General features: G+C 43.1%; 1 long non-coding RNA gene across 1 annotated transcript; it reads right to left on the bottom strand.

The window, feature by feature from the left end:
- Positions 1–229: 229 nt before the first annotated feature.
- On the bottom strand, positions 230–2,586 carry LOC104409147. Its single transcript, XR_719935.1, has 3 exons — positions 2,279–2,586; positions 1,037–1,162; positions 230–303 (listed from the first exon to the last, which is right to left on the bottom strand). It is a non-coding gene; the product is annotated as an uncharacterized LOC104409147 (long non-coding RNA).
- Between the last annotated feature and the right edge of the window lie 13,493 nt (positions 2,587–16,079).

Below are 16,079 nucleotides of genomic sequence, written 5' to 3'. Positions count from 1 at the left end.
GTATCATTTAAGCCAAGCTAAAGTTCAATGTGATAAATGCCAACTCTTAAACCTCAAACAAATACAGACAAAATACCCCAGTGAAATACTGAATTATTTTAAAAGTCTAAAATTTCTTCTTTTAAACTACTTTAACATCCTCTGGAGATTAGAGCCATGGGGGTCCTCAAGGTATAAAAGGTGTTTCTGGGTTGATTTAATCTTATAACAAATCACAGCAGTCAAGTTAGGAATTTATCAAAGATTGAAGATAAATAACAGCCAATATGAGGAATTCCCTAACACTGAAGTTGATCTTCATGACTGTTGAAAAGCAGAACTGAAGAACTTTTCATCTTCTCGCTGGCTCTATCTTCATGCATGAGACGTATAAGAAACGTTTTCCTAATGAGGACTCATCAGTGGTGTTCACTCAGGAAAAGGAACAATCCATGTATCCAGACACAGAAAACAGCTTAGCAGGAGGTTTCATTTTCAAACATTTACATAGTACTGTACATATTATATATGTATATGTATGCATGTATATGTACAATATGTACACATTACATTAAACAGCAATTATGCAGGGAAATTAACTCTTTCTGCAAAGACTGCAGCTGTTTGAGAGCTATTATGTTTTAAATGATGGAATTTGCTGTCAGTTCCTAAAAACCTGTGATAAACAAAGACAGCCCTCCCAGGATATTTCTAGGACACATGGATTTAATCTGTCAGGAGTCCCACTAACAGACCAGCAACTGCTCATAGAAAAGTGAAACTGAATACTCAGCTCATCTGCTGTGTCACATGCTGGGACCTGTAATTCAGTTCATAATAACCTCAAATTGAAGACATAGATTTGTTGGGCATCATCTTAAAATCAGATTGTCTCGCAGGATGTGACAAACCCAAGCTTGCACTGTGCTGCTACATGAAAAACACTTCACAAACCATTATAAAGACCAATGCGCTTTATACACACTAGAAATTACACAGTAAGGCACACACATGTCTTATAAAAGCTCACATGCATATTTAACTCTTCCCCACTTACCTGATTCCACAGCTTCTTTCACCATCACAGCACAGTAAGGGTTAATCACCTCCCCCTGGGATGGCAGGTAAGGGCCACTGTCATAGTTGGATAAACCAATGCGCAGAAAGGGAGACATGACAAGTCCTGTGTCAAACAAAAGACAGGAGACAGTTGGGAAGAGCCTAAAAATTCCCTTGGTTTTAACCAGCCTCTTATCTCCGTCGGACAGGAATAAGCCAGCCCTTAGTTATCCATCCAACTGGAGACTCTCTGACTTCCTCCACTGTCTAGCAAGATGATGGACTGACCGGGTGCTGCTTAATGTGTGTAAAGTAGCGTAACTCAGCTTAACTGTGCAGCTGAACTCATTGCAGGGCTGGAAAGACCTACAACAGCAGCTTTGAGTACTGGTGACTTGACACCAGTCATCAGGAATGACAATACACAGAAGCCAAATCAGGACTTTCTTAGCTGGGATAACCCCTGCTGTAATCGATGTTGAATCATGAGCTCAAGAACCCAAATGCGATGAGAATAGAAAGGGTTTCGGGAATACAAGGCAGCTGGAAGCCTGCAAGCTGAACATGAAACTGTGAAATAACTCTGTACTATTTATACACAGCAGGAAAATGATCCCGGGCATTCAACTGCCTGGGTGCTGACCCATATTCATAAGTGAAGCTATAAAGAGAAAATTCAGCTCATATGAAGTCCACTGTGTGGAGAGTGGAGCAAAAAGGGATCTTAGGATAGTTTTAAGCAGCTGGAAACAGGAACATATGAAATGAAGATGCCAAGAAACACAAAAAGCCTTTGGGTTGGTGTTCTCTGTAGGCTCTTTCAGAGCTTTCAGACAAAAGATTCAGTGAAGACAGAAGTTATTAACTGCTGTAGCTGGTGCCCATCATTGCACCATCTGAGCACAAGGACTGGGATTTACCACCCAACTTTAGTGTGAACTTCTGGGCTTGTTGTTCCTGGCTCCCCTTTTAGCCAATGGGAAGCAAACAGGAACTTTGAACTCAGCTGCAGATGTCTATGCCTTGGACCACCAAAGTTAAAAGTCCTATCACCAGCTGTCAAATACATTGACAACAATGCATTGTTCAAATACGACAGAAAACCATTGAATGACCTGTGGTGTAGGGCACAGCCCAGGTCTCTTCTTCTTACACATAAAATGCTCTATCCCAAGAGCAGCTTCTCCAGCCTCACACAGAAGAAGATCCAGATTCTTTGCTGGGAATGGCATTTTCTTACCTGAAAATGGTGGTTTTGTGACAGACAAATTCAGTCTCTGGCAAGAGGGGCTTCTCTTTTCATCACAGTGGTGGACAACATGGAAAGGATTTTCTCAGCTGAAAGAATGAGGATAACTGTTCCTCTGGCTGGGCTGACTTTAAAGCTTGGACACTCTGTTCAAGGAGACAGGAGGCAAGACCATCAAAGAGAGAGGAAAACTTGAGAAACCAAGGTGCAGACCTTTGCTTGAGTGTCTTGTCTCCTACCCAGCAGTGTGGAGTGATGAGTTTCCATCAGCTCCCTGTGCAAAAGTCTAGGGCGGCTGTAAAAGTACAACTTTCTGCTATTGTGTGGCCAGGTCACAGCAGGTTCTTGTTTTGCTTTTGTCCTGGATATGATGAGTTCTTCTTCCTGTTGTATAAGATGAAGACAAACAGCTACAGTTAGCACAGGGACTGAAACACCAACTTTTCTGGCCCTAACATTCACAGGTACTGACACTGCAGCACTTCCTGACACTTTGGCAAACAGATGGGTCATAGGCTATTCTTTGATAGAGATTTCAGCAATGGAGGCTTCCCAGGAGGTTTCCCTAAATTTGTTGCCCTAAATAAAGCCAATCTATACAATGGACAGCATAGGAAAACTCTCCTTCCCATTGCAGCTCCGAGGTAGGTTTGCTAAAAACTGCCTTTTCAGGAAAAGAACAAAGACACATAAACCCTATTGGATGCTGTGCTTAAAAGAGAAGCAGCCCATATAGTTTCTGGGGAAGAGAGGATAAGACAGAAAGACATGTGGCTCATGTCTAGTGTGTATCCCTTGGAATGCACAGATCATGGGCCACCAACAGCTAGCAGACCTCCTCCGAAGACCGTCCAAGGACCTCTGTATGTGGCACTGCCCTCAACATCAGTACTCTGGAATTTTACAGAAGCTATAGGGGAAGACAAAGCACCACCAGGGTTGGATGCAGGAGATCAGGATAATTCTGTTCCCCTCTGGATGAGGGCAGCATCTCCCCGAGGGATGTTTCAGAAATACATTAGCCAAGTGCCTCATGAACTTGCCCTAGAAAGCCCTTTAGAATCATAGAATCCCAGGTTGGAAGGGACTTCAAGGATCATCTGGTCCAACCTTTTTAGGCAAAGCATGACCTAGATTAGATATCCCAGCCCCCTGTCCAGCTGAATCTTACTAGTGTCCAGCATTGGGGAATCCACTACTTCCCTGGGGAGATTATTCCAATGGTTGGTTATTCTCATGGGGAAAACGTGTGGCACTGCACAATAGTGCAGTGAATGGTTTGTGAGTGGTCCAAGGCACAGAAAGTGCTAGAAGCAGAGACACCTGATCAAGTTAAGTAAAAAAATCTCTTTAACAGGAACAAAGATATGTATAGATATTTCCCCCCTGTTTAATGCAATTATTTAGCCATTTCCTTTGTTTCAAGTCATTAGTCTAAAGACAAAAGGAAAAGCAAATCAAAGGGTCTCTTCAGCAGAAGGGAAATCCAAGTTGCATGTTCAGTCTGCACCATGTAGCATGTATGGAAAGCTAACTAGAGCCAAAGACTAAGACCAACAGTTACAACATCTGCATCATGCCTCTTTGTATGAATGGAGATGTATTCTCTCTGCCTCTGCCATACTCCACCAATACTTCTGGTAACTGCTGGGCAAGGGAAGATTGTGTATTCTCTTCCAAATCCTCAATTCCCACACTCTTGGCTTTAAAGGGCCTATTGTTCCATGGATGGGAGCAGGAGGAAGTGCAGGGAGATCTGTAAGCACTCCAGCACCAGGACTTTCAAAACTCACCTTTGAAAACTCAGAATTACTAATCAATATCTTGGAAATCTAAAAACATGAGTGTTGCTAAAAGAAGCGACAGGTTTTTTGATGATTCCTCAGCACTAAAATGTAGGAACACTATTGGCCCAAGTACTAAAGAAACAAGATTAGGCTAAAAGCTTCTGCCTGACATTCATAGAGGCATAGAATGGTTAGGGTTGGAAATCTTCATTTCAGTGTGATCAATGTAGTTACAACACAGATAAAACTGTGAAAACATCTTGTGCTGCTAAATCACTGCTCCAAAAATCACTGGTTGGATGTGTGACAAGATACCTTGATCTTCAGATCTGTGGATCACAGATCTTCAGGTCCATGCATCACTCCCCTAAACAGTGACATTTAAAACTTTTCTTAGTCTTTAATGCTGGATACCCTCTCCTTCCTCTCCAGTGCACTACTTCATTTTAGCTCTGTGCAATCAAGTACTTCATGAAAGAGGTTTCCCAGAGAGGTTGTAGAGCCAAAAGCTGTCTGGACATAGTCCTGGGCAACCAGCTCTATATGGACCTGCTTGAGCAGAAGAGTTGCACAAGATGAACTTCAGAGGTTCCTTCCAAGCGCAATAAGCCTGTGATTCTGTGATAATATGGGTAAGACAGACCTCACCTCACCTTAGGTGTCTACAGCATCCATGTTTCCTGGTCTCCCAAGAGAGGAACAGAGACTGGCATCCTCAGATCATGAGCTAGACCCATTTTAGACCCTGTGTTAGCATGTGATGAACCCATTTCTCTCCTTTAGAGCAAAGGAGAATGCCTGAGGATGATCTGTTTACTCAGTACTCACTGTACTCACAGTATTCACTGTAGAGATCTGGTTTTGATCAGATTCCTCAGGCCATTAAACTTCCAAAAATCTCCTGCACTGTATGAGATCCAAAAGACTGTTTTCTACCCATCCACAAAGCATGTAGGTTTGGCACATCTAGTGTTAGCACTAGCAAATAGACCTTGCCCATGCAAAGGCATGGCTGGCTAAAATCAGTTTACTGTTACACCAGTGAGCACGTTGCCCTGGGGTGAATTCCTTCACCCTGCCCAATAAATCAGACAGATAACTGGTTTCCTGCTTCTCTCTTACTGTCTTTCCTGAAACCACCTTGGCTTTGGCCCAAACATCTGTTTTCCAGGTCCTATCTCCAGCGTTTGCTACTACAGGACTGCTACTTGGCTTGCATCCACAGCCATAAACAATTAAGGAACAACATAACTCAGCTCCAGCAACCTCTCGCTGTAATAGCAGCAGTTTAATTTAACACTAGAAGCAGCTGCAATGGATATGAAGAGTGTCTGCTTAATTTCCCAGTGGAAACGATACTATAAGTTATCTGAAAACTAAGGATGAAATGCATCTTTCTATAAAGGGCCACCTGCAACCTCTCCTCCAGTAAAACATTAAATGCAGTGTAATTGGGATACAGCCATGTTGCAGCCTGTTTCGCTGGCACAGGGAGTTTTGCCCACTCCAGAGAATGATACAACATATGGAAATCATTCCCAGATGATATTAGGAAGTAATAAACTCCTTAATATCCTTAATCAAATGTGATTAAGGAGAGAGGAAGGAATGAGGTTCGGCTCGTAAGTTAGCGGAAGAACAGTGTTGAGGACAGATGCTTTTAGTGGGATTTATGATTTGTGTTCCATTGAATGAAAATGGATGCATGAATGATGCAGCAAAGATAGCAGTTTGCTGAATGAGGGCCAACTGGGGGGAGGGGAAGTTGTTCTGGACTTGAGATGCTGCTTTCCTAATGTCATCAAACTCATTTTCCAGAGGTCAGAGGGAATCTTTCCAGCTCTCTCCCCTTTTTGAGGCAAAACTGTGCATGCAAAAAAAGTTCATAATCTGAGGATCAGCATCACCAAGAGGGAAAGGAACCAAGAGTTACAGCTGAAGGGGATGAACTTTCCTTTACCCCCTGAAAGGCATCTCCGAGCCAAAAAGGCAGGTCCTGACCCTGCAAAAAGCTGTTCGTATAGCTGGTGGAGACCTGCACTTCAGCATAACTCAACACATCTCAGGGTCTTCCTGCCAATTTCAAGAGCAGCACTCACAACCAGCAGTGGTGGACTCCTCATATCCCAATAGGGAACAGGGATCTAAATAACTCCTTTCAGTTATGTTCATTTTGGGTGCCCATGTCACCCATTATTTCAATGGAGATCAAACCAGACTGTTCACAAAGGAGGAAGTTCAGAACCCCACTGGGTTCCACTCAACACTTCCCACACTTTCCTTTTACGAGGATGTGGATCAAAGAAGAAGGAGGAAAAGGCAGGGAATTTGCATAGTCATTTAATTTTCCTTCTTTCCAAAGTCAGCCAGCCCATCTGCAGCATCTCACAAAGGCAGTGAGGGTACAGAGTGAGGAAAGGCAGGACAACAGTCTCTGATGGGACTGGTGTAATACCAGACTCCACACAACTAAAGAGCCTCCCAAAACTTCATGGAAGAACTCCGTTTCAAAACATAGGTGATGCTCTCCACATAAACCCTTCCCCATCACTTGCAGACACAGAGGACCCAGGTAAAACTATGTGGAAATGAGTCTTGGAGACTTTCTGGGAGCCAATGGCAGGCATGGAGCAGCTATTTCCCTTTAAAAGTCCCTGGGACATCTTGTGATGCCATGCTTAGAGCACACTGCATGTACCTGTAACAGGACCTGTTCTCCTATATATAGCCTACACACAAGGCTGTTTGGACTCTGCTGAGTTCACGTGGTTTCTTCCTGTTGCATTTGTTGTGCACAAGCCAAGACTTGAACCTCAGGACTCTTTTCAGACCTTTATGTGATGAGCTACAGTAGAGATAATGCAGGTAAACAGATCTACAGCTGTGGAAGGGTTGGTATTGATCCCACTGGGGGAGATGCAGAAAACTGCTGCTGGGAATGCCAGTGGTCATTGCATACATCCATGGATTCCAGGACAGAATCTACCACTGTTCTAGCAGATACATGTATAGCTGGGTCTTTAAAATCATGAATCTGTGCTTTGCTATCCTTAGGTCTCTGCATAGTAACTGCTTTAACCTGACCTAAATGCAGGCCATGTACTAAGACATGGTACAGCTTTCCACCCCATCTCACAATGTAGTTCCCAACCCCTTCCAGCACATCCTGGTGTCTGTGTAGGGTATGGAATCAGGGAACAGATTTCTCTCAAAGCAGCCCTTCGTTTCTTTACTTGACAAGCTAGTTTGCAGCTGCATCCATTCCCTGATCTGACTGATCCAGCACAGATGTGGGGACCTGTATTAAGCAGGAGTGATGACATAGGGGATAGCATGGAGCAACTCCATTTTAGCTGGGATAAAGAGACAAGAGGGAAATTGTAGCCTTGGTGTTGGTGAAGAGATTAAGGATTAAGCATTCTCATGAATATATGCAGACAACTGTGGTGCACATATGAGCTATCACCCCAGCTCCCATTGTAACCAGTAAAGGGATATAAGTACCCGTAGGGGTGCATTGCTCCATCCTAAAGAAGACATTTAAAATAGGTTAAGCCAATCCTGTCCTGGAATTGTTATTTCCCTGCTGGGATTACATATACCCCAAAGATGGTTAAGATCAGTCCTACCATGATGTTCTGATGTCCAGCAAAAATGATATGGTTTGATCCAGGAGCAGATGCCTTCATGTCTAACAGTTACAATAACACGAAAAGATAGTGAAATACAGCTGGGTGGGGGTGTCCTGCCTGTCCAGAGCCAAAGCGATCCACTGCAAAAGTCCTTCTAGAAATGGAAAGAGGGACCAATGCCCAGGAACAGTCCTCAGCACTTGATTTGTTCAAATAGAAGGAGCCAAAGTCTTACATCAAAAGGAGGATCTCTTTCAGATTAATTCTTCTGGTTTTTAGTAGACAACGTGAATTTATATGTCTCTGGGGACACAAGACTTTTAAAGCTAAACCCCTTGATATTTCTGCAAGCTGAAAGAGAAGCAGAACAGACCCATGAAATCTCCACTTGGAATAAACCCTTCCAAATCCTGTCCCTAACTAAAGCTAAGTCATAATCCTTTTTTCATGCCATTTAATGAACATTTGTCACGTGTGATCCTGAAACAAAGCAAACTTGCACCCATGCCTGTCCCATTAGAAAGATGCACAATTATTCAGTTTACTTTCCTTTGTAAATAGTGTGTGTGTGCATGGCTTTAGATCCAGATCATTAAAAGCAATGTGTGAGTTTTACTTTCTTATTTTCCTGGAGGGCTTCTGGTTAATTTAATTTCAACAAGTTCTTCCCTGTGAGGGTGCTGAGGCGCTGGCACAGGGTGCCCGGAGAAGTGGTAAATGCTCCATCCCTGGCAGTGTTCAAGGCCAGGTTGGACACAGCCTTGGGTGACATGGTCTAGTGTGAGGTGTCCCTGCCCATGGCAGGGGGTTGGAACTGAATGATCATAAGGTCCTTTCCAACCCAAACCATTCTATGATTCTATGATTTCTGCAATACTCGGACCACATGAACTCAAAAGAAATGTTTTCAAAGTAATTATCTCCACTGTACTTATTTACAGGTTTTAATACTAACTTTTCAGGCTTTAGTTGTTTTCTAAGAAGCAGAAGCCAAACTTGAAGCAACAGCACTCAGTTTTTTAAACAGCTCACCAAAAATTCTTTCAAAGAGCTTTTCAATGCGGGAAATAAAACCATCTTAAATCGAGATGCAGCTACAATATCTCCTTTCCTTTGGCCTCTTTGTTCGTTAGCACAGCAGTTCCTGTGTTTCTGTGAGATTTGGCACTGGTTCACAGACTTCTTGCTATAGTCTTTCTGTTTGGTTTTTGGTGCTTTATTTTAATGCCATAGGTGGAGCGTGCCTCAAATGCTTCATCTTGTATCAGGATAGTCATTAATGCACTCACTGCACTTCCTGCCAGTGCCAACATTTACACCTATCTTTGGTTTTCTTTCTCTTAAAAAGAAAGAAAAAGTCCCAAGGAGGATGGCAGTACCATAAGAGGGCATGTTAACATCCTTCCTTCTGCAGGCACAGTTTCACGCCTATGGTCAACCTCATTCAGCAGTAGAGGTATTTAATGTCTCTATTTAATCCAGAAATCTTCTAAAGGTATTTGGACACTGAATCATGGAAATGGGCTGGAAAAGAGCATTCTGCTCATCCCTCTGCCTCCTGGCAGAGTGTCTACACCACCCTTGACATGTCTGTCTAGCCATCTGTCAGGAACAAAGCTTCTTGTGTGCTTGGTGTTACCACATAATACTTTACAATGAAGAGTACCACAGATATTTCAGGCAATTCAGCCTTCTCCACACCTTCACAGCTCCATGTTTATTCTGATAAATACCTTAAAATCAGAAATACTCATTTTGCACAATAGAAGCTGGCAGACCTGCAGCTTCTGTTTCATTCTCTGCTCCAACAGTCTTTGCAGTCATGGCTTCACCAAACTCACCCACCAGTCTCAGGTCTCCCTTCTGCAACTGCCATGTTTGTGCCCTCTCTTGTCAACATCATTGCAGCACCAACCTCTATGTCTTTCCCATTCCCAATGCCTCTGGACTGCAGTCACTTCCTTAAATAAACTGGCATATCATTCCCTCTTCCTCAGTCATACTAGAAGTCAATTGAAAAGTACACTTCTATTTAAATAAAGAAGCTCTTGCTCCAGCTAGGTGGAAAGCTCTCTTCCCACTTACAGTTCAGTGTCCTGTTCTCACTATCAGAACCTCAGGTGCGTTCCTGAGACAGCTTCAACCTATATCTTCATATCTTTCTGAAAGGACTGAATTCAGAGGCTCACCTTAGTACTGTGATCCAAAACTCACTCAATTAACATCACGTCCTCCTTGTCTACCATGCCACTGCCCTCACTCCTTGTCCACCACCATAGCCTTCCTCTGTGTGGTTAGCAAGACAGGTCCATGAATAAATGGAGCAGTAGCTGGTGATGCTTCTATTGCCAGGGTCCTCTGCCTTTGGGACCACAATTCCCAGGAACCACTCTGGCAACTTCTCCCACAGAGCTATGGGTCCATATATTGATCCTGACACATCGGAGGTCCTCTTCCCTCCCCTGTTTGCCCAAATAAACCACTATACAGCTGGGATACCTGCCACCTAGCTTTAGAAATTCACTCTACTGCCTAACCCATATACATCTGCATATGGCCTATTCACCTCAGGCTCCCTTCACAAAAGATGGGAAGAAACAGACCTGCTGGGTTTTCAATTTCTATTATCTCCATGTAGCTGACTAAAATGGGTCAAACGCCTGGTGACCTCAAATGCCTCTTTCTCCCCACAGAAAACAGAAACCAGGCAGCTAATTCAGGTAGAGATGTCTGTCTGGCATTTCGTCTTCTGAAACAAGAAAGAATGGCTCCCAGACACAGTGTTTTACCTGCCAGCAGCTAAGCAAATTCAGTGATCAGCTTATGGGTCTTCATCTGCATCGAGGCACAAATGAACTAATACATGTATTTCAGAGAGACACAAATAAGCTGACGACATCATGATTATGGAATCATAGAATGGTCTGGGTTGGAAAGGACCTTAAGATCAACTGCTTCCAACCCCCCTGCCACGGGCAGGGACCCCTCATACTAGACCATGTCACCCAATGCTCTGTCAAACCTAGTCTACAGCTTTACTCAAGTATAACATTCTCTGAACCAAAACTCACTGAAACCCTTATTTTACTTTCTGTGGGGTTTGAATCTGGTCCACATATACAGCAGAAGGACAATGCTAATAACTATGAACTGGCAAAACTGACCTAGGTTGTAAAATTGATTTTTCTCAGATTTGGTAAAAGCACGATCCTTTCCAATTTTACTAGAAAATACATGATAGAGAACACCTTGCTTTGACAGGAAGGGGGGGAAGAACTGTTTTCAAGAGACCTTCTTTACCTTATTTGCTCAGATGTTTTAATAACAACATCTGTAGTTGTCCTGACGAACACCCTCCCCTTGAACGAGGGGGAGGAAGGGATGGGGGAATTGAAAACGGAAGCTGAAGGATGCACATTCTTTACTATTTCACCAATGTTATAAATTAAAACATAAATAGCAAGTGTTACTGCAAGGGTGGGAGGGGGAAACCTGGGTAAATTCAGCTCTCAACACGCACACTGTCCTTCAGGACAAACCATGGTGACTCCCACATCAGCATTTGTCTCACTGGTTTCCATGGATAAGTAGGGTACGACCTTGTCTAAATCCTACTCACAAGCCAGAACAAATCTCTATAAGCCTCAGCTGCTCTTTCTGTTCTCAACATATCAAACCCAAAATGCCTCCTCTTTCACTCAGACTGATTCTTCCCCTACCACAGCTATTCTTGACTTGCACTGCTGGTTTACATCAGAAGAGGAGCAGGCTCCCCAGCACACAGAAACTTCACAGCAAAATCAAATGATCACATCAAAAACCTCCTCAGAAGAAAAGGTTTGGATCCAACTGAAAAAATAATCATATGTAAGTTTAGTTTTGAAACAAAATAGAAGTTTCTGCTCCCAGCACACTCACAGAAGTCTTGAACAGGGTTCGTGGGGATTTATGGTGGTAGATGGCCTCTTCATTAATGGGACAGCCACCCTGTGGTGTTCCTGAGTATCCCTAAAGATTGCTATCTGCTATTACAAAACCACAGCATCATTAAAAGTCCAAAATGAATTAGAATGTCTCTTGTGCCAAGGCAAAATTCCAAAAAGCCTCCATACAGGAAAGAAGTTCTTTACTGTGAGGGTTGGACAGAACCTTGGGTGACATGGTCTAGTGTGAGGTGTCCCTGCCCATGGCAGCGGGTTGAAATTGGTTGATCTTAAGGTGCTTTTCAATCCAAACCAGTCTGTGTTTCTATGATTCAGGAGTTATTCCAGCCTTACATGCAGATAATCCTGCTGCTACTTGCGTTTCTCTCTTTTAATAAAAAATAAAGTTAAGGCCACATACCCAGGTGGTTTATTTAGGTTACGATTTACATTTGGCCTCTCAAACAGAAACATTTAGCTCTCAGTGAAGCTATTGCTGCTGTGTGTTTGGTCCCAAGGACAGAACTGGATCAATAAGAACAGACAGGGACAAAGTACACATCTACCAAACCTAAGAAAAATCTTCATGTCAGACCAAAGTTTTGAGTACATTTGTTAGAGAGATTCTTCTCCCACAGAAACCAGAATAACTTCACAAAACAATGAGTCAGCCAAAGCCCTACCACCAGCCTGCTTTGAGAATACATCCTCTTTCACCCTTGATCCCTGTGTCCCCAAGAGGAGCCACGTTAATTCCACACTCTCAGTAAATACGTGCATGTATAGTGGTGCTACATCCCTTCTGCTTGTTGGGTTTATTTGCCTTTCCAGAAAGCATGTGGTGCAGTGACATATGAGGGAGGAATTGCACTTCCTGGCCTGGGGGGTGGCTGCTCTGCAATGAAATATCCAGGTGTGATGACAGAAGAGGAGTCTGAGTCTGACTTAGATCTATTGTTCAGGTTATAAGTTGTCTGCTGCTCTGTCCCTGGATCGTTATAATGCCTCATACTTTGATCAAGGTAAGAAACAGAGAAGTCCAGAGGAGTCCATGCCCTCATCAATGACTTTTTAAGGCTGTGATATAGCCCACCACACTTGGTCTAGACATAGCAGTGAGAAGCAGGTCCATGCTGGTGACCAGAGAGCGCCATTTCTTCTCAGCTTCTCTGCTGAGATCTAAAACTTGCTATATGCAGCGTGCAAGGACAATTCATTAGGTTCATTACCCCTTTCTGGCTACATCCCTTCTTAAGTGCAAGGGTGAATCTCCATTATGTCCTGTGATGGTCACAAGGGTCCCACTAAACCCAAACTAAGCAGTTTGGTCTTGGGAAATGAAGCCAACACTGTTGGGATCAGCAGTGTGTGGACACACGTGTCCCACACTAAGTGGACTGAGATACACTGTATGGTCCCAAGAGCAAAAGTACATCCATCCCTTAGGTATATGTCCCTTCCTTGAAGGATCCTCATCCATCCTATCTACAGGAACAGTCCCTACCATACACTATTGCTCAAAGGGTGCCTGCTAGAGCAATGCTCAAACAAGACAGACCTGGGACTGTGCTGACACTTAAATGGTCTTGCTGACTGAAGCACAGTGCTCAGCCCTGTCATTTTATTGTCATAGTCAGTCAAATGGGACACACTTGGTCCCAGAAGCACATCCAGTGGCTCACAACAGCTATCAGACGGAGCTGTGCATCCTGCCCAGCAGAAAAAGGTGGGCAGCAAGTCCCAATCCCTTGCTCAGCTCCAAAGATTGTCCAGCAAGGAAAAGACCTAAACAGGGGTGAATCTCTAGCTTAAACCTTCACCCTTCTGCAATAGGAATGTACTAGCCATTCCCAGCCCCACATCCACCTCTGACCATATACCTGTCTTCTACCCACCTCACTGCAACCAGTGCCGCCTTCTCAGGCTGTGTGTCCACACAGGGTTTTTCCAGCCCTAGATCACTGTAGTGATGAGTCTGAGGTCTACCCTATCTCCTCCACTCAGTGATCCACTTCTGCACGCTCACATCTTCTCCCATGTTAACACCAGTGCCTGAAACAATCTTTTCAAACCAGTTTCAAACATCATTTTCCAGCCTTTCTAAATGACAGAGCCCTCCACTGGGCAGCAGGCGGTGAGACAGTGGTTTTGGTTGCTATAGAAAAATCCTGTAAAACATATTTGATGTAGAACTACTTTTTCAACTAAAAAAGAAAACATTTTCTGATGAAAAGTTACACGTTTTGCTCTAGGAAACTGAGGTGACAAGTCTGAAATTATTTGATACATCCAATATATCATAATGTATCATGGAAACTATAGAAAAGGTTCCCCCATATCCTCATTCTTTCTGTCAACCAGGTTTATCCAAAGAGCCACATCTTCCATGAACACTATTGCCAGGGACACTGGGGATGGAGCCAACACATTTCTGCACTACATAAAGGGGTCATGGTGCATCCTGGAAGCTCCAGGAAAGCAAATGAATGGAATCTCTAACTAATTTCCTGCAACACAAGAAGACCATTCCAAATGAAAACGGTTTTGTTGCAGACAAAAATATTTCCATTAAAGAAGTAAAAAACCCTGAACGTTTTCTGGGTTTTGGAAAGGAAAACACCTTTATTTCTCTTGACCTTTAAAACCAACTGAATCTGTAACCCTGAAGCTTCCAGCTTAGACTCTGATCTTCTAACATCTTACCTCGGAGCATGTCATTGCACCCATGAAGAGCTGTGATCCTGCAATACACAAGGTTGCAAGACTTCCTCCTTCTTTCCATCTCCTTCTATCACCATTTCAACTTCCATATGTACCATGCTTTTGCTACCTTTGCTATAACTCATTCTCATGTACACTGTAAACTCCTTAGGATCAACTTTTTTAATGCATTCATGCAACATCTCATCTTTAGCTCCTGGTCAGGGCGTTCATAAGTATGGAGACAGTCCTACTATTGTCTTCGCTGATAGTTATAAGGTGCTAAGTACAGAAAGGTTTTAATTAAAGGCTTGGCATCTCTGAATTCCTTTACATATCATGGAAGATCTTCCAAGCATCTCCTATAGGCACCTGTCTTCAATGCCACATCAAATTCTTTAACTGTTCATATTCTAGCAACCCTGGATAAAAACTGTGTGAATTCTTCATCACTGTTGGTACCTTGTCTATGCTAGCAGATGATTTCAATGCAGCAATAGTTTCATAAACTAATACATATCTCTCATGAAAAAAAGGACTTTTCTTATAATTGCTTTTTCTGTCTTTCTAGTTCATAAACAGTGGGGATGAGATGCAGGGATTTTTTTCTAAACTCAGGTATTCACCAGATATTACTAATGACATGCAAATAAAAAAACATGCATAAAAGATACAGCTTCTCCATAAAGAGTGTTTTCTGCTCCTGGAGAAGCAATGCCATCATCTGATGGAATGGTGAGAATGCCCTGGCCTTGGGTGACAGAATGGGGCAGAATGATCTTTTCTACTGTTTTGTTTGAAGACTACACACAATAACACTGCTCAGTGAAGCTCAGGGACTGGTTTGGGAATATCCTGAGGATTTTCACACTGTTCTGCTGGCTGAGATGACTCTTTTTGTCTGCAAGCACCTCCCAGGCAGTTCAGAATGACTTTCTCCATAATCTTTATGCAAAGCATGAAGGTCTAACCCCTATTTCAATAGCAAGGTCCAGACTGACATGAAGGTGACAGCTTAGCGACAAAGTGTCGGCCAAACACCTATAGGTTAAAATGCTTATCCATGCAGGAAAAGCACTGAAGAGGACACAGGACGAACTTCACCCACCAGTTCTTCTCTCATCGATCTGGCAGGGTCAGGAGTCCCTATAATGGTCTCAGCATTTCACTTTCATTTCCCTGATGAAACAGTACATTCAGTAGATGTAACAGAAGTCAGAAAAGCAACAAAATCCAACTGACACAGATGGCCACAAGATTCATAACGTTTATCAACTAGAAATGTTTCTGTCTTTAGGGTTGGTATTTCCTATACATGTGTTGTATAGTGTTGTATCTCCTGTAGGTAAGTGGGACATTTGTACTTGACAGTGATAAGGAAAAGGAGATATGCTTCCTTTGAATGAATGCCAAGCAAACTAAAAGACATAATAATTGAGGCATAAGAGACATCATAACTAGAGGCAATAATAAGAGGCAAAGACATGCTAACTGAGAAGCAATCCAACCCACACCAGGTCAAATGTGATGTGGAAATGACCATTCACAAAAATCCCCAGAAAAGTGTTATGTAGAGCTTATCACCTGTAAATCTCAGGGCTCTTTACGGCTCAGATAACCATCAAGAAATTCACTCGAGAGATTACTAAGCCCAACATCTGCACCGCACACATGGCACTGTGGTGAGAGAACCAAGGGACGGTTACATGAAAGCTGCAACGTTTTCTTTTCATCCTGCCCTGGCTACATC

The sequence above is a fragment of the Nestor notabilis genome, unplaced genomic scaffold, assembly GCF_000696875.1.
Source record: "Nestor notabilis isolate BGI_N333 unplaced genomic scaffold, ASM69687v1 scaffold10680, whole genome shotgun sequence".
Taxonomy (NCBI): Eukaryota; Metazoa; Chordata; class Aves; order Psittaciformes; family Psittacidae; genus Nestor; species Nestor notabilis.
The sequence above is the reverse complement of the archived record's forward strand: the minus strand, read 5'-3'. Positions and strand labels throughout refer to the sequence as shown.